This window comes from Odocoileus virginianus, unplaced genomic scaffold, assembly GCF_023699985.2.
Source record: "Odocoileus virginianus isolate 20LAN1187 ecotype Illinois unplaced genomic scaffold, Ovbor_1.2 Unplaced_Contig_9, whole genome shotgun sequence".
Lineage (NCBI taxonomy): Eukaryota > Metazoa > Chordata > Mammalia > Artiodactyla > Cervidae > Odocoileus > Odocoileus virginianus.
The window spans coordinates 1,802,572-1,822,504 of NW_027224326.1; the positions used below are offsets into that span (position 1 = coordinate 1,802,572).

General features: G+C 44.4%; 1 protein-coding gene across 1 annotated transcript in view; it reads left to right on the forward strand.

Annotated features, from left to right (window-relative positions):
• Nucleotides 1-19,933, forward strand: part of ARHGEF4 (Rho guanine nucleotide exchange factor 4) — a 335,116-nt gene that overhangs the window by 232,934 nt on the left and 82,249 nt on the right.

Here is a 19,933-nt window from a genome sequence, read left to right on the forward strand (position 1 = left end):
CTTTTGCATACCAGAACTCAGTGAAGACACTCTACTCTTACCTGAACAGTAAGTGCAAAGGCCCTCAGGCAGGAAAGAGAGACAGCAAGGAAGCCACCACGGCTGGAGTGCAAAGACCAAGGGGAAGGAAGTGATGACAGAAAGTGGAGAATAGAGTGGGGACTCGCTGATTGTGAGAGAAGCTTCTGAAGGATCTGAATCAGGAGCAGGGCATGGTATGGCTTATATCTTAATTTAGAGCTCCCTCTCTGGCTGTTCCGTGGAAGTCAGGAAACTGAAGCTGTCTTCCAAACACAGTGTGGTAGTGGTAGCAGTAAAGTAAAAGAAACGGGCACCTTGGACACTTATTTTGGAGGCAGAACCCACAGATTCCCAGACAGACTGGGAGGGTGTCTCCTGATCTGTGACTCATCCCTCCCACAGAAGTTCTTCCTACCCACAAGGGCTAGGATCACAGGCCTCAACAGGACAACCAAACAAGAACACAGATGGTGACTCTCCTCGCAGAAAGCCTGCACTGAAGAGCAAGGGGGAGTCAGAGGAGGGCTGCCCTTTCCAAGGACGGCAAAGAATGGAGGCATGGGTGGGAAGTGTGCATATGGAATGATCAAGGATTCCCAGAGAAGTTAAGGGAGAGGGGGCCTTCAAGGTGCAGATGTAGCTGAGTCGCCGTGCAATGCCCATCAATTGAACTTCCAAAACACTAGTATTGCCTTCTGTTTGTGCAGAGTTCTATACTCTGTACATAAACGCTGCCATGCCATTGTCCCAGCCCCCTGAGTTGTTAGGGTGGGTATCATATGAAGAGATAACCCAGGGCCTGTAAGAAGAGGAGATTATATCTATGAAGAGGCAGGATCCCTTATGATACAGACCTAGGCACACACATTGCTTAGGGAAGGAGATAGGCTACAGGAAATCGACCCCAAGTGGAGGGAAGCGGAGAGAATGACCACTTGTCCAGCATTCACCCTACACCAGCTAGTATGCCAGGGCATGACAAGGACCTCTCATCTCATCCTCACCATCGTTAATACTTGTGCTGCTTTCCAACCAGCCCCCTAGAGCCTGCAGGAGTGGGGATGTCTGGGAATGGGGGGTGTCAGCAGCCCTGCTTAGCCCTTGTCAGTAGATACTGGGAGGTCTTCTCACTGATCATCACACTTGTTTGGAGCAGTAGAGGTACCTCACCCTCCCTCTAGACACACTCCAAGAACCTACAGAATGCTCACGGGTGTGTGGGAGCGTTGGAGGAAACGCTCCGTTCTCCAATCCCCGCCTCCGCAACAACAAAATTCTAGAAACCCTAGAATCCTGGGCTCTCGGCTCTATGTCATGTGCTTTGTACAGACCCATTTTCGTTTGCACCTGTCACTGGACTTTCCCAGACACTTTCTCAAATTCTTTGGCGTGGACCGTGACTCTACTTTTGATGGCAGAGCACCGCCGGCATACTCCTGCTGGCCCGCTGGCCCGAGGGGCGTCAGTGCCGAAAGTTCCCTGCGCACCGCCGCTTGGCAGATCGGGAGAGGAGGGACGCGACTCCACCAAGCGCGCTCCCCGACCCGGCTTGCAGGGCTGAGGGTGGCCTTCTGCCTACGCTCCTGCCCCAGACGGGCAAAGACGCGTTGGATCCTAGAGGGGGTAAAGCCAGCGCCCGCCAGCTCTCCTCACCGTCATGGTTGCGGGGTGTCTGGGACACCTCCTTCCAAGGATGCCCCAGTCCTAAGCCACGCGCGCGAATGCCGGCGGCAGGGCACGGCCCTGCGGGGACCGAGAACTGCCCGGGGCCCAGCGCGCCGCGCCCGCCGCCGCCGCCGCGGCCGCCCCAAGTCTGCGTGCGCGCCTGCGTGAGCGCGTGCTGACCGAGCCCGCGACCCGCACCGGGGTCGGCGCCGCGGCTCAGCGCCCGCCCGGCGGCCGGCGAGCACGGGCGGCGAGCACTTGAGCCGCGTCCTATCCGGTGGACACCTGGCCTCGCCCGAGCCGCGTGCGCCCCGCGCCCGCTGAGGGTCCCCGCCGCCGCGGCCGCAGAGCCCCAGCGGTTGGCGGCGGCCGGGAGCCTCCTTAGCGGAGCCCCATGATGTCAGCTGGCCCGGAGCGGCGGCCGTGCGGCGGCGGGGATGGGGCCGAGGACGCCGCGCGACCGTCTGCACGCCCCTCGCCCGGTCCGGGCCCCGGCTCGCTGGCCCCGTCGCCCGGCAGCCCCGGCGCCGCCGCGGCCCAGCCGCCCGCGAACCTGTGGCTGGAGCTGGGACCCGCCTGCACGAGAGCGCAGCAATGCCCGAGCGAGTCGAGCGGGCAGACGAGCGGGGACCTCGGCACGAGCAGCAGCAGCGGCGGCGGCAGTAGCGCCGGGCTGTCCCCGGGCTCCGACTCGGACAGCAGCGGCGTGGTGTGCGGGGGCCGCGGCGGCAGCGGGGGCATGCGCGGCGCCCTGTCCCGCTCCTGGAGCCTGGAGAGCCTGCGCTCGGCCACCGCCGGTAAGGGTGCCGCCGCCGCCGCCCCTCGCGCCGCCGCACCCCTTCCGTTCCCCGCGTCAGTCCGTCTAGAGCGCCTTCTCTCCATCCCCCTCGAGACGGTGTCTCCGCCTGCCCTTTCCTCCTGCACTTTTTCTATTGCTCGTTTCCATCTTCCGGTTCCTTGGTTCCTATTGCTTCGCTCTTCCGAATCCCTGTTTTATCGGGTTTTCTTCTGATTTACCACCACCACCGCCCACCACCCTCGTCCCTTCTTTTAACCACGTCTGTTACAGCTGAGCCTAGTCGGCCCCCTCCCCCCTCGTAGCCAGGCGCGTCCTCAACTCGGAAATCGAGTGTTTACGGTGAGAATAGAATGCGATCCTTTGATGTGCTGTATCTCTTCTCCAAACGTTCTTGACCAGATGGCACAGGTCTGGCTTTCCGAACTGCAGCTCCTTGGGTTCTGTAAAATAGGAGAGAGGAGAAGGCTCTCTGGCTAAGGGTGGACTGGATTCAGTGTGTGTGATCCTGGCTCCAGGACTGAGGCTCTCCGCCGGAGGAGGGGCTCTCCTCCTGGACCCGCGGAAACTGCGTTTGCCAGAGATGGGATTGCGGTGGTGTCCCCTGGGACTGGTGGGCTCCTCTTAGGGCTCCCTTTCATGTCCTAGGGACCGAGTTCTGGGTGCAAATTGATAGGAAGATATTGACCCTAAACAGTAATTAAGCAAGGAAGCCCAGAGTGGTGACCCTTGATTAGTTGTTAAACTAAAATCTTTATATTTCACTTAGAAACATTCAAGTTAGTTTTGAGCCCTTACAGTGAAAGCTATAAAGGAGGACAGGTGCTGCCTGGGAAACGGAGGTGGTGCACCCGTTATGCTTCTGGATGGGGGTTGGGGTGCAGCCCGTGAAAGCTGCACGGCTCCAGATACTCAGGGTTGTCCTGTGGCATCCCCTCCCACATCCTTGCCCCGTTCCTGTCCCCACCTTCCTGGATGGAGCACAGGCCAGGTTGAGGAGGAGTAGAGGTTGGCTTGAGTGTAAGAGGACCAAGAATGGCAGATAGAGGGTTTGAACTCTGCTCTAAAATCAGTAGACTTGAAGAAGGATGCCCATTCACCTGCGTTGAACACTCCATGACTCTAATCTGTCTTGTCTCAGAACAAACAGGTGAAACTCAGAAAAGTTGAATGACTCAGCTGTTGGTGTACCCTCCAACTAAAGGCTTTTCAGAATTCTGCAGCTCTTACTCCCTCCCATCCCAGTTCCCTTGAAACTTTCCTTTCCTTCCTCTCCGGAGTGCTTAAATAGCCCTCAGTTTAAGAAAATCAAACGAGATCAATACCAAGGGGAACTTTAAGCAAATTGGCAAATGAACCCTTTTTTCTCTTTGCCCAGATTACTTTCCTTCCACTTCTACAGTCAAGTGAATTACTGCTCCTCCTCAGCAATGACAGAGCTCCCGGGGAGGGGGGAGGTCTGCGTGGAGTGTAGCCCCGGTGGCCCCCAGGGCAGGCGAAAGTCGGTTGAATATGGCAGAAGCCTAGGTTTACTAGACACTCCTGAGATCCGTGGACTGTCTGGACTAGGCTGGGAGAACAGCTGTGTACGCATGAAGGTGTAGGGTGGGTGGATGTGGGAGGAGGTGGGTGAGGGGAGACAAGGTGAAAGCTAAGGCCCAGGAGGCTTCTCCTCGAGGGGCTCAGGGTTGCCCCTGCAGTGGCAGGGGAGGGTTAAAGCAACATGATACTGGAAGAGTTGGCAGAGAATCCTCAGGCCTTGACTCTCTGCCTTGTTTTGGGAGGCTCTGCATGGTCAGTGCTCTGTACTAGAGGTGTGAAAGGGTACATGAACCCTGTGTAGCCGTGGGAGTCCGTGGAACCAGCTCTTAACTGAATTCCTGGAGAGAACTAAGTCCTGATGTCCAGACACCCATTATATGCAATGAGTGAATTCTATTCTTTTAGAATGGATATAACATCCTTGGTAGCATTCAAATAATTTGGGGGGGTATCTGTAGTTCAGTTGAGGAAATCTCATTGGAAAGGCTGCCAAAGAGGAGAACTTAATGGGAAAAAGAAAGGGAAGGTACATTTGTTGAGTATCTTCTACATATGCCAGGCATAAGGCTCCATGTTACTTCATTAACCACATAAAAATCCATTGCTATCCTACAATCCAGATACAAAAATAGGGTCACAGAGATGCAATAACATACTCAAAGTTTCCCAGCTAGGTCATGTTTGACTAGGACAGCTCAGTTGGTAAAGAAACCACCTGCAATGCAGGAGACCCCGGTTCGATTCCCGGGTCAGGAAGATCCCCTGTTGAAGGAAAAGGCTACCCACTCCAGTACTGTTGGGCTTCCCTTGTGGCTCAACTGGTAAAGAATCCGCCTGCAATGTGGGAGACCTGGGTTCAATCCTGGGTTGGGAAGATCCCCTGGAGAAGGGAAAGGCTACCCACTCCAGTATCCTGGCCTGGAGAATTTCATGGACTGTATAGTCCATGGGGTTGCAAAGAGTTGGACATGACTGAGCGACTTTCACTTTCAGGCCTGGATTGGTGTGTCTTATCAGGGGACTCTGCTAGGTTTGGAGTGGAGCCTATGCCAGGCGCAACAGAGAAAAGCAGAATCCTGGGGGAGTTCACACGTTGAAATAATGTCTTAGCTACTTGCCTCGTCACTGTTGTCTTTATTCAACAGCCAGGGCTAGTTTTCTGGGTCCCAGGTACTCCCGTTTTCAAAATGAGATTGATATAAGGTCTGACCTCTTTTCTAATCAACTCCATGATTCTAGTCAGAAATGTTGATTTAAGATGGGTTCCTGCTAGTGAGTTGGCATTTATCACATATTGTATTTCTTTTTGAATGGTCTGTGACTCTAAGACAAAGTGTAGGTGCGTTGCATTGAGCTGTGTTTATTGCTTACGTAAGGTTAAGAATTACCAGTAAAAGAGCCTTAGCAAAACCTAAGTATTGGTGTTGTGATTTTTGTGATAGAGAATATTGCTAAACATTTTAAAAGCTGTCAGCAAGAGCCAGAAAGGCTCATAATTGAGACTGGAATTGCAGCTAACCTGCGGGGCAGAACATTAGCAGGAAATCCAGCAGAGAACTGTAGGTAGACGTTCCTTGTTTCCAAAGACTTCTTGAATTTTAAATATCCAATCTTGACATTTTCCACTGTAATGTTACTTATCCTGATTTGAAGAAGGCTTTCCTTAAAGGCAAATTTTGAAAATACAACGTAGTTGACAGAGTAAAATATCCAAGGCCCTTCTTTCTGCTCCCTGTTCTCATCTCCCCCTAAGCGCCTATAGCCTCTGTAGCCCTCCACTATGCTATCACACTGCTGTTACTTGGCTGAGGTTTTTTAAAATTCCTCTTCTGGGTGTTTTGTCTCACAGGCTTAATTCTTAATTCTGGCTGCTGGGGTTGACAGTTTTTACTACGTGTGCTTTTGCATGATTTCTTGGGAGAGAACCCATGCTACATCTGCATTCTTCTTCAAGCCCTGGAGGTGGTTTTCTGGCTCAGAAGGGAATCAGACTCATAAGAAGACTGTGCCTCTCTTAACAATCAGACATTTACTTAGCACATCATTTTCCGGGCACGGCCCTAGGCACCGGAGATGGCAGACAAATCGTCCAAGGTCATTGCCCTTGAAGGAATCACAGCAGAGAGAGATAGGCAGTGTCAGGTCATTATGATAAGTGCTCTGACCGAAGTTAACACAATGGTTTGATGTACCAGAATCACTCTCAGTAGATAATTCTGTAGAAGGAGTCATAGAACACAGAGAAGTGGTCATACTCATAGTTCCAACATATTACAGTGAGAGGATTCAAATTAAAACCTAGGCAAAAGGTACATAGGGCAGGGTTCAGGAGAAATCAGGCATAGGCTTCCAAATACACCCTTTCATAGAATCCCATGGACAATGCTCGGTTCTCCCAGCAACATGGTGACAATTAGGAAGTACTGCCAACCAGGGAAGCTCACCCAAGCCTTGAGGTCTAGGGTTTTCATGTGCAGTCAGTCACTTAGGCATGCAGCGTGCGTAAGACCGACCGACCTTCTTTAATCTTCAGTCCGTCCCGAGGCCACTAATACAGTGTAGCTCAAGGGCCCTAGCACAATCATATAATTAGTATAAACTATCTGGCATGTTCCAAGGTCCCAGGTATGAAAGACTGCTAGTGGCAGGAATATTTTAAGGACTCAAGAGTCAGTCTTCCAGGAGCCAAATCAGTCCTTTCTTCAGAATATGCAAGTCTTGAACATCTTTGTCTTTACAGATAAGGAAGCGCAGAAGCAGTGTGCCAGACCCAACTTATTATAGGGGGCAGAGACAGGGAGGAAGTGGTTTAGAGAGATGTCAGGAGGAGGTATTGCCTGAGATTTACTGCCTGCAAGTGAACTGTGGTGAGGACTAGAAAGAGCTTTGAGAAGAAAGGGCTGGCATAATGCAGAAAGATGTGTGAAGGAATGTCAGCACCGAGCACCTGCACTAGGTACTGTGGCTCAACATGCAGCAATTGCAAATAGTATTGAATGAGGAGCATAGCAAGAGATGAGGCTGGAGCCAAGAAGACCAGACTGGTTGTGTGCTGGAAAATGTGGACTGATAGTTCTTGGAGCCATGGAAAGGTTTCAAGCAGACGGTTGATATGACCAAATTGCTTGCATACTTTTTCCATCTTTCTGTATTTTTCTTAAAGTTATACACAGTATAAGCTACTCTCTTTAGCGTATAATGAGTTTTGACACATTTAAGCAGCTGTATAACCACCACCATAATCAAAATATAGAACTTTCATCTCTCTAAAAAACTAGAGCTGCCTCTTTGCAGTCAACCCCTTTGCCCACCTCCAGTTGCTGGCTAGGCTATTCTCTATACAGATGGCTTTGCCTATTCCAGAATGTCATATAAATGGAGTTATATCATATTTTATTTTTAGTCTGGCTTTTCTCCCTGACATAATGCATATGTTTTTGCATGTATCAGTAATTGATTTTCTCCTTTTAATTGCCAAGTAATATGCCACTGAATAGATGTACCACAGTTTGCTTATTAGTTCACTAACTGATTGACATTTGGGTTATTTCCAGTTTTTGTCTATAACAAATAAAACTTCTGTGAACATTACTGTATGAGTGTCTCTATGGAGGTAAGTTATGTTTCTCTTGGGTAAATACATTGGAGTGAATTGTATTTGGTAAATGATCAGTTCAGTTCAGTTGCTCAGTCGTGTCCAACTCTTTGCAACCCCATGGACTGCAGCACGCCAGGCTTCCCTGTCCATCACCAACTCCCAGAGCTTGCTCAAACTCATGTCCATCGAGTCAGTGATGCCATCCAACCATCTCATCCTCTGTCATCCCCTTCTCCTCCTGCCTTCAGTCTTTCTGAGCATCGGGGTCTTTTCTAAGGAGTTAGTTCTTTGCATCAGGTGGCCAAAGTATTGGAGCTTCAGCTTTAGTATCAGCCCTTCCAATGAATATTCAGAACTGATTTTCTTTAGGATTGACTGGTTTGATCTCCTTGCTTTCTAAGGGACTCTCAAGAGTCTTCTCCAACACCACAGTTCAAATGCATCAATTCTTCAGCACTCAGATTTCTTTATAGTCCAACTCTCACGTCCATACATAACTACTGGAAAAATCATAGCTTTGACTAGATGGACTTTTGTCAGCCAGATAATGTCTCTGTTTTTTAATATGCTGTCTAGATTGCTCAGAGCTTTTCTTCCAAGAAGTAGATGTATTTTAATTTCATGGCTGCAGTCCCCATCCACAGTTATTTTGGAGCCAAAAAAAAGAAAGTCTGTCACTGTTTCCATTGTTTCCTCATCTATTTGCCATGAAGTGATGGGACTGGATGCCATGATCTTAGTTTTTGAATGTTGATTTAAACTAGTTTTTTCACTCCCCTCTTTCACTTCATCAAGAGGCTCTTCAGTTCCTCTTCACTTTCTGCTATAAGGGTGGTGTCATCTGCATATCTGAGGTTATTGATATTTCTCCCAGCAGTCTTGATTCCAGCTTGTGCCTTCATCCAGCCCAGCATTTCACATGATATACTCTGCATATAAGTTAAATAAGCAGGGTGCTGTACTCCTTTCCTGATTTGGAACCAGTCCATTGTTCCAAGTCTAGGTCTAATTGTTGCTTCTTCACCTGCATACAGATTTCTCAGGAGGCAGGTAAGGGTGGTCTGATATTCCCATATCTTTCAGAATTTTCCAGCTTGTGATCCACAGAGTCAAAGGCTTTGGCATAGTCAATAAAGAAGAAGTAGATGTTTTTCTGAAACTCTCTTGCTTTTTCTATGATCCAGCAATTTGATGATGATGGCAATTTGATCTCTGACTCCTCTGCCTTTTCTAAATCCAGCTTGAACATCTGGAAGTTCTCGGTTCATGTACTGTTGAAGCCTGGCTTGGAGAATTTTGAGCATTACTTTGCTAGTGTGTGAGATGAGTGCAGTTGTGTGGTAGTTTGAACATTCTTTGGCATTGCCTTTCTTTGGGATTGAAATGAAAACTGACCTTTTCCAGTCCTGTGGCCACTGCTGAGTTTTCCAAATTTGTGGGCATATTGAGTGCAGCACTTTCATAGCATCATCTTTTAGGATTTGAAATAGCTTAACTGGAATTCCATCACCTCTTCTAGCTTTGTTCATAGTGATGCTTCCTAAGGCCTACTTGATCTTCGCATTCCAGGATGTCTGGCTCTAGGTGAGTGATCACACCATTGTGGTTATCTGGGTCATTAAGATCTTTTTTGTATAGTTCTTCTGTGTATTCTTGCCATCTCTTCTTAATATCTCTGTTTCTGTTAGGTCCATATAATTTCTGTCCTTTATTGAGCCCATCTTTGCATGAAATGTTCCCTTGCTATTCCTGATTTTCTTGAAGAGATCTCTAGTCTTTCCCATTCTATTGTTTTCCTCTGTTTATTTGCATTGTTCACTTAAAAAGGCTTTCTTATCTCTCCTTGCATTCAGATGGATATATCTCTCTTTTTCTCTTTTGCCTTTCATTTCTCTACTTTCCTCAGCTGTTTGTAAGGCCTCCTCAGGCAACCATTTTTCCTTTTTGCATTTCTTTTTCTTGGGGATGGTTTTGATCACTACCTCCTGTACAATGTCACAAACCTCCATCCATAGTTCTTCAGGCACTGTCTATCAAGTCTAATCCCTTTTATCTGTTTGTCACTTCTACTGTATAATCGTAAGGGATTTGATTTAGGTCATACCTGAATGGTCTAGTGTTTTTCCCTACTTTCTCTAAGTCTGAATTTTGCAATAAGGAGTTCATGATCTGAGCCACAGTCAGCTCCTGGTCTTGTTTTGGCTAACTATATAGAGCTTCTCCATCTTTGGCTGCAAAGAATATAGTCAGTCTGATTTTGGTGTTGACCACCTGGTGATGTGTATGTATAGAGTCATCTCTTATGTTGTTGGAAGAGGGTGTTTGTTATGATTAGTGTGTTCTCTTTGCAAAGCTCTGTTAGCCTTTGCCTTGCTTCATTTTGTACTCCAAGATCAAACTTGCCTGTTACTCCAGGTATCTGTTGACTTCCTACTTTTGCATTCCAGTCCCTTATGATGAAAAGAACATCTTTTTTAGATGTTAATTCTAGAAGATCTAGTAGGTCATCATAGAACCGTTCAGCTTCTTCAGCATTACTGGTTAGGGCATTAGACTTGGATTACTGTGATATTAAATGGTTTTCCTTGGAAACAAACAGATCATTTTTCATTTTTGAACAGAGATTATTTGTTATTTATAAGAAATCTGAAACTTTTTTTCAAAGTAGCTACCATTGAACTATGACAGTTACCATTGCTCAGAATCTTGTCCATGCTTAGTATTGTGCTTTTTCACTAATTCTGTTAGGCATGTAATGTATCATTTGGTTTTAATTTGTAGTTTCCTAAAGACTATTGATGTTGAACATTTTTCATATGCTTATTTTCTATATTATATCTTCTTTGGTGGAAGTACCTGAGTCTTTTGCCAGTTTTTCTTATTATTGGATTTTGAGAGTTCTGTATACTATGTCCTGAGTACAAGTACTTTGTCAGATATATGATTTGCAAATGTTTCCAGTTGTGGCTTGTATTTTAATTCTCTGATAGTTTCTTTTGCAGAGAAAAAATTTGTAATTTTAATGGAATTTAATTTATAGTTTTTCTTTATGTATCATACATTCAGTGTTATAGTCAAGAAATCTTGACTGAACTTGAGGATGCGAAGAGTTTTTGCTGTGTTTTCTTCAGGAACATTTTGTAGTTTTACATATTATACTTAGATCTTTGATCCATTTTGAGTTAGCTTTTTAAGATTTGAGATGGAGGTGAAAGTTCTTTTTTTGCATGTGCATGTGCAAACGTTGCAGCACCATTTAGTTCAAAGACTTCTTTCTCCACTGAATTGCCTTTGTACCTGTGTTTTCAGCAAAATCTGTGTTTGTGTCCAAACTCCCTATTCTTTCCCACTGATCTAAGGGTCTGTTCTTTTGCCCATACCACATCATTCTTGATTGTTGTAGCTTTCTAGTATGTGTTAAAATCAGTTATGTAAATCACCTAATTCTGTTCTGTGACCCCTATTAGCCTGACATCAGGCCACTTTTCCAAGAGAGCTTTGTAAACATTGACTCCATAAAGTCAGCTTTAACTACTTCCAGTGTCTGGTTACATTTGACTAAATCAAATCATTCCCAGATATGTCATTCTAGGCAAAGGTTTGATTGCATAGCCAGTGTTCCAGGTATTCCTTCTGTTGACAAGGAGGATAGATTCTTATTGAACCTACACAAATAATTACATTGCTTTGAAAATAAGAATACTCAGTAAGAATTTTTAAATTCTGGAGAGGCCAGACAGGGAGAAAAAGATATCATTTACAAATGTTTCTTTACAAACTATAGTCTACTAAGTGGCAATTTATGAGTTAAAGATAATGTGAGAAGAACAAAAGAGGGTTCTTGTACATCTAAGAGATAGAACATTAAAATGAAAGATCTGATGAGACTTCATAATAATAATGTAATGGACAAGGAAATTTAGTTGTTTCTGCAGTATACAAAGAAAGATAATGAATTCAGTCAAAAAAACCTGAGACATCATAACTATAAACATAATGACTAACTCTATTCTTAAAGAAGGCCATTAACATCACATCTAATTTATTAAAATGGATTAACATTCACAGGGAATCTGTACAGAGGGTGATCTTTACAGAGGACAAAGCTTCAGGATGTAAAAGTCCTAACCAAATTATGTTATGAATATGGCAAGTATACAGTTAGAATATGCCAAAAATATCTATATATAGATTCAATAAGTCTGAATCAGGTCTGTATATTAGCATCTGTATATTAATGAACATCAATAAAGCAAAGAACTGAAGAACCTCTTGATGAGGGTGAAAGAGGAAAGTGAAAAAAACTGGCTTAAAACTCAGCATTCAAAAAACTAAGATCATGGCATCTGGTCTCATCACTTCATGGCAAACAGAAGGGAAAAAGTGGAAGCAGTGACAGATTTTATTTTCTTGGCTCCAAAATCACTGTGGACAGTGACTGAAGCCACAAAATTAAGATACTTGCTCCTTGACAGGAAATGTATGAGATGTATGAGATGAGAAATCTGGATGGCATATTAAAAAGTAGACTTTTACACTTTACTGACAAAGGTCCATATAGTCAAAGCTATGTTTTTCCAGTAGTTATGTGTGGATGTGAGAGTTGGACCATAAAGAAGACTGAGCACTGAAGAATTGATGCTTTTGAACTGTGGTGTTGGAGAAGACTCTTGAGAGTCCCTTGGACATCAAAGAAATCAAACCAGTCAATCCAAAAGGAAAACAACCTGAATAGTCATTGGAAGGACTGATGCTGAAGCTTCGATACTTTGGTCACTTAATTGGAAAAGATCCTGATGCTGGGAAAGATTGAAAGCAAAAGGAGAAGGGGTTGGCAGAGGATGAGATGGTTAGATAGCATCACCTACTCAATGGACATGAATGTGAGCAAACTCCAGGAGATAGTGAAGGACAGGGAAGCATGGTGTGCTGCAATCCATGGGGATGCAAAGAGTCGGATATGACTTAGCAACTAAACAACAATAAAGGGAAAGCCATGCAACTCTTCTGGCTTGATAGCTCTTCCCATTTGACTCATCAGTATCAAATAGGCCTAAATATATCTCGCACTTGACTTTTATAAGGTGAGAGAACAATTGCATTATGATTTTCCAGGAGCCCTCTGGGAAATCACAAGACAGTTTTAGGTGGAAAAGTCATCATTTAGGATTTAATTTTGGAAACATAAAATATCAAAAATTGTCACAAGATTTGAACACTGATTAAGTTGGATCTGGGTTACTGAGAACAGTACTTGGCTAACTAATAAAATATTTCTAAAATAAACATTATTGTAAAGAGCCTTATCTATTTCCTAACTAAGAAACTTTTGTTTTCTTAAATAATCAAAGTCATAACAAAGTCTACATCAAGCACAAAGGAATGATTTTGATAATACATAGAATCTCTACTATGTAGGCAGATTACACAGAAAGCAATTAATAACCTTCTATAACCTCATACTAAGAGCAGACCAGTAGGGAATTCCCTAGTAGTCCAATGGTTAGTACTCCATGCTTCCATTGCTAGGGACCCGGGTTAGATCTCTGATCAGAGAACCAAGATTCTGCAGGCCATGTGGTGTGGCCAGAAAAAAAAAATAACTGACCAATAATCTTAAGAAATTGTTTTCCTTTTAATAGAACATCAAAATCTTTTTTTATCAGTATAATATTATATACTAAAGTTCCTTTTGAAAATCTTACTTAAAAACCCATCAACTCCTAGTCAGCTTTGACCATGACATAGACTTTCTGTATCTATAGATACGGATGTAGCTCTGCTCTATCTCTTATAGTTGCTGCTGCTGCTAAGTCGCTCCAGTCGTGTCCGGCTCTTCGCGACCCCATAGACGGCAGCCCACCAGGCTCCCCCGTCCCTGGGGTTCTCCAGGCAAGAACACTGGAGTGGGTTGCCATTTCCTTCTCCAGTGCATGAAAGTGAAAAGTGAAAGTGAAGAGTACTGGAGTGGGTGGCCATTGCCTTCTCCGTCTCTTATAGCAGAGCTTCTCAAAGTGGAAAAAATGAACACATTGATTAATAGACCTATATGCAGTGTCTCTGTAGCATATAAAAATAAAAAGCAAGAGTACATAAACTTAACTTCTATTTCATATCAGTGATGCAGTATTCTATCTTACTGAAATTATCTAGATACCTTTCCCACTCAACAGTTAACTCCAAAGTTGAGTTACTTAAAGCTGTTAGAAATTATCTTCAAGCTTACTTCAAGTTACTTACTGTTGAAAGTTTATCAGAATAATGACTCAATTTGGGTAGGTACAAAAATGTACATTTTTTATAATCTTAAACATTTAGTATATATGATGCTAGCTTATACAATCATTACACCCATATAAGTTTAGGAAGAACATACCCAAGCAAAATTAAAATTTACAAATATATTATTTAACATGGATAGTTATTTAACACAAATAAGACATAGCTTTGTTTATTAAACCAAATATTAAGCTAGTCTTATTTGTCAAAAGATTTACCTAAATTTACTTGCAGTGTTTCTTCGTTTCTATGAGAATACCTCTGTTTTTCACATTAAAAATACTTGAGATTCAATTTCCTTAACTTCTGGTAATATTTGAAATATTCAACTTATATAAGTATTTCTTTCTAGGCCAATCAGAATAAAGCTTCTTTAAGAGATCTTATAATCTCGATTTCCCTTTTGGTCCAGTGGTGAAAAATCCATCTGCCAATGCAGGGAACGTGAGTTCAGTCCCTGGTCCAGGAAGATTCCACATGCCGCGGGGCACTGCACTTACTGAGCCTACACATCTAGAGCCTGTATTCCACAAGGAGAGAAGTCACCTTAATGAGCCACCTGCGCGCCGCAACTAGAGAGTAGTCCCTACTCCCTGCAACTAGAGTAAGTGCACAAACAGTGACAAAGACCAAGCACAGCCAAAAATAAAACAGTTTTTAAGAGATTTTATAATCTAATCCTGGGTGCATTTTAAAACATGAATTTAAGTGATCTAGGCTTCCAGACCTGTCATCTAAGCATCTCTCTACCCACCCTCTGTTGTCAGTAGCTCAAAGAACACCGCTGAAAGAATGCAGATGAGGAAGAGAAAGAAGAAATGCCATTTTAAATAAGAATTGTTCTATTTAATCCTCATAACAGTTTTATTTTATAAAGAAAAATGAGAGTCCACAGAGTGTACCAAGTGGTGATCACATCACATGATTGATCAGGTAGCTTGAAATTGACCTCTGGTCTATTGGTGTACCATGTTTCTTCTATTCCATCTGCGTCTCATCTGAAATACTTCTTTGATCTCTTGAGCTGTGAGGAAATTGCTGCGTGGCGAGGTTGTCTAAGGCAATTACCGTGACAGCGAAACTAGAAACACACATCCCAGAACGTGGCCTAGATTACAGCACTAGTTGTGAGCAATATTAAGTGGAAAAGTAACTTTTTCTACTTGTAGCTTACTTCTACAGTCCAAAAGATTGTGGATCCCAATCAGATAACTTTGGGGAAGGCAGGTCAAACATCTCAGAGCCTATGATTTTCTTATCTACATTGTAGCACTTTCAAAGTTCATTTGACTCCAGAATGTGTCTGTGTACGCACACCACACATGTCCATCTGAGGGACACATTTGGGAGATGCTGACCTCGTGCTCACATTTTTCTGCTCCACCTGCACCGTAGGATGCTGCAAGCCTCCCCTGGGCTCCAAGTTTATTGCCAGAATGGTTAGATAGTCAGGTGAGAGGTTATAAAAGAGCCTTCTAAATTATGCTCACTGATATCAGCCAGTAGTAGTGCCAGCAAATAATTTGTTTTGAGGGGAGAAGGCAGATGAAGGCAGATGTGGAAGCATTTCAGAAAGTTTCAGAAAATAATCTGGACAACTCTGTGAATTCATTAGTCTTAACTGAGAACCTGAATTGTGTAAGATACAGTGAAAAAAATGTTGGGACCCATAGACTAGAGGCAAGTGATGTAAAATGAGAGATGTAAAAGCTTAAGCAAAAGAAGAGGTGTGGTGTACGAAAGCCAAGATGCAACCTGGCCCAGCAAGAGCCTGGGGATCAGGCAGTAGTGGGGGTCTGTGAGGGCACTCGCTGCTGTCCTCCATGCCAGCTTCCTTCCCTGTCTGCTGTGGAAAGCAGTGTCTTCCCAGGAAGCCAGCACAATCATAATTGCCTCTATGAGCTGGGCAGACAGATGTTCCAAGAGGTATCTACTGCAAGGGAGTTTCTAGTCTCATTAAAAAGATGCTGTTTATACGCAGGAAGCCATGAAGACACTGATTGTTAGAAAGCACAGCTCAGACAGGTCTGCTGAGCCAGTTGAAGTGGAGAGGCTCCTTGAAAGCTGGTGAGATGGGCTCATTGGGGTCTGGGCTGCAACTCTTCTGTGCTCAGACTTCAGAAGGGCCGGCCTGGACTACAGGACAGATCTCAGGACACCGCCCTCCCCCCACCCCAGCAATAGAGCCAGACTAATTTGGGGCCCAGCATAACCAACTGTGAGACCTCCTTAGCCACACAGTCCCTTTCAGCAGTGCCTCTGCTTCATGTTCAGGCTGCAGCCATCTCCCTAAGAAAACAGGATTGTAAAGGGGCTAGTGTGAGACACAGGTGAAATTGGGGGAAAATAATTGGCAAGAGATGCTTAATAAGTGTCTGCACCTGCTCTCTCTCCCAGAGCCTCTCCTGCTGTGGGCGGTTCAGTGGGAAGAGCACTTCTCTGCACAGGCGCCAGGGAGAAGGGGCCGCTTTTAGCCTCTTGTCACCCATCTCACTCAGCAAGCAGACTTTTCTGTGCTTCCTGCATGTCTTCCTGCTGATGTATCTGCCGCAGTTCCAGCAATCCCACGACCTGTGTCAAGGGTGCAGCCACCCACATGTGGCCAGGCAGCAAAGGGCTGGGCCAGCCTGGGCACTGACCTGCCTTGTGCTGCTGGTACCGGCCCGTGCCCAGAGCGTCCCAGGCCAGCAGGGAGTCTGTGAGCTGCATTTCACTGTCCTGGACCCAGATTCACCTGGTCAGGAGCACAGGGAAGCAGCTCTGGGAAGTCAGAAGGCAGCCCAGCATCTCTGGCTTCCAGAAGAGGCTCCTCAAACAACCCAGTTGATGGTGAATCTCCTTCCACTGTGGAATGACCTCCATGTTTTTAAAAGTTATTTTTAATTAATTGAAAGATAATTGCTTTACAGTATTGCTTTGGCTTCTGCCATACAGCAACATGAGTCCGTCATGGGTACAGATACTTCCCCTCCCTCTTAAACTTTTCTCCCACCTTCCACCCCTTCCCACCCCTCTAGGTTGTTACAGAGCCCCAGTTTAAGTTCCCTGAGTCATACAGCAAATTCCATTGGCTATCTATTTTACATATGGTAGTGTATATGTTTCCATGCTACTCTCTCCATTCATCTCACCCTCTCCTTCCTCCCCCTGCCCTTGTCCATAAGTCTGTTCTCTATGTCTGCATCTCCATTGCTGCCCTGAAAATAGGTTCATCAGTACCATCTTTCTAGATTCCATATATATGCATTAATATATGATATTTGTTTTTCTCTTTCTAACTTATTTCACTCTGTATAACAGGCTCTAGATTCATCCACCTCATTAGAACTGATGTTCTAATAAGCGTTCCTTTTTATGGCTGAATAACATTCCACTGGGCTTTCCTGGTGGTGCAGATGGTGAAGAATCTGCCTGCAATAAGGGAGACCTGGGTTTGATCCCTGGGTTGGGAAGATCTCCTGGAGGAGTGCAGAGCAACCCACTTGAGTATTCTTGCCTGAAGAATCCCCACGGACAGAGAAGCCTGGAGGGCCACAGTCCAGGGGGTCAAAAAGAGTCAGACACAACTGAGTGACCAAGCACAGCACAGCACAACATTCCATTGTATATTCCATGTCCCACAGCTTCTTTATCCATTCATCTGTTAGTGGATGTCTAGGTTGCTTCCATATCTTAGCTCTTGTAAATAGTGATGCAGTGAACATTGGGTACATGTGTCTTTTTCAATTTTGGTTTCCTCAGGGTATATGCCTAGGAGTGGGATTGCTGGGTCATATGGTGGTTTTATTCCTAGTTTTTTAAGGAATCTCCATACTGTCTTCCATAGTGGCTGTATCAATTTACATTCCCACCAACAGTGCAAGAGTGTTCCCTTTTCTCCACACCCTCTCCAGCATTTATTGTTTGTGGATTTTTTTTGATGATGGCCATTCTGACCAAAACTACCTCACTGTAGTTTTCATTTGCAGACCTCCATGTTATTGATGCTGCTCCTCACTGGGTTCCTGGCATAGCCTGCAGACTCTCAGCAGTGGGCATTAGCTATGTCAAGGCCACATTGACTGTGGGATTTTAATGAAGAAGCAGCTTGTGAATGTGGTGATAGATGTGGATTCATGTTCAAAGCATCAAAAATGACCTTTTAGTTTATTTTTAAAGAAACAACCTATAGGAAGCACTAGGCTTGGGATCTTGGCTCTCAACTGTGCCTCTTACTATGAGGAGCGAGCAAGCAACCTGATTCTCTGCCCTCAGGCTTCTCATTTGTAAAATCAGAACCATAACATGATTCTGAGGATTTTCATGAGAATTAAAGGAAGTAATGTGTGCAAAAGTTACTAATTTATTGCCTAGCACAGAGGAAGTAGATGCTCAATAAATTCATGGAATAAATGATTTAATTCTTGGTAGAAAAACAAGCTGAGTAAATCCTCTGTGGATGAGTAGGTCAGTCTGTGCCCCAGTGAGTACCCAGGGAGGCTGGCTGGCCCCTGGCAACAGACTCAGCCGAGAGAGGCCAGAGGCAGGCGAGGCTCCTCTCAGTCCGTGCCCCTGAAGTCCATCCCAGGGGACCAGAAGGACTTCCTTAGGTTAGAGGCTTCCTGTTGGCCTTGGAGGCCAGAACTCCCAGCTCAGGCTGCATCTGAGTAGGCTGTGTTCCATATCTGGAAGCATCTTGGGCTGGAAATTAGTATCACACATGAAGTTGTGATACGTGGACCCAAAGAAATGAAATTGGATCTGGAGTTCAGATTTAAAGGATTAATTTTTATTGATCTTTAGTATTATAAAATTAATATATAATCATTATAGAAATTTCAGAAAAAAAATCACTTGAAATCTCCCAACCCAGATAACATTTCTATTAACATTATGGTGTATATTGGCCAATCTTTATTTTATGTATAAGCCTTTCATTAACAAGATGAAACTCATAGTATTGTTTCATGACCTGTTCCCCCTGACCCCCGCCACACACACACACACACACACACACACACTATAACATGCTGTGGGCTTCTCTAGATGTTATTAAATATTTCTCAACAATATTATTTTCATGGCTACATATTAGTCCATTTTATAGACATGTCATGATATTTTTAGTTAATACATTGTTGTTGAGCATTCAGGTTGTTTACAACTTTTTAGTATGTTAAACTCTTTACTGGGTATTTTTGTAGCCTTTCATCATTATTTTCTTAAGATAAACTTCTAGAATTGTATTTTCTGAGCAAAACATGTAAAATTTGAAGGTTTCTGATACGCTTGAATTCAATTTTGTGGATCTTTGAAGATGAGATTTGTGTGGCTGTGCTTGGCCTTCGTTGCTGGGCGTGGGTGCTCCAGTTGCAGTAAGTGGGGCCAGTCTCTGGTTAAGGTCGTGGGCTTCTCACTGCAGCGGCCTCTCCTGTTGCAGAGCACAGGCTTTGGGCATGTGGGCTTCGGCAGCTGCGTCGCTCGGGCTGATTTGCTCCAAGATACGTGGAATATTTCCAGACCAGGGATCAAACCTGTGTCCCCTGCACTGGCAAGATTCTCAACTGCTGGAACACAGGGAAGTCCCTTGATTGTGGTTTTACTTACCATTTGGTGTGAATCCCTAGAACAGGATCATCTTCTATAATTTCAGTAATATAGTAGACCTGATATATTTGTGTTAGGGAAATATGCTGTATTATAAATAATATATTTTGTAAAATAGCAGTAAGCATCAGTGTGATTTAAAAACATCTGAGAAGAATAAATATTAAGGAATAGAACAAAATTTCCCACAACCTCTCTTCCCAATTAGATCCATTCTTAACATTTTAGTATTTTTTCTTCCAGATTTTTTTTCTGTGCACTTACACAGGCTGAGATCATCCTGTAGTCCCATTTGGTATTTGTGTTGGTATGGCTTGTGTGCAGTGAAATATGCTAGACTTGTCTCCATCAGCTCTCTGCTCCCAGGACACACGTTCTAGTCTCCGTGTTCCTGATACCACACAGCACTGTCATGAGCACCAGGCAGGTGCTCATGCAAATAAATA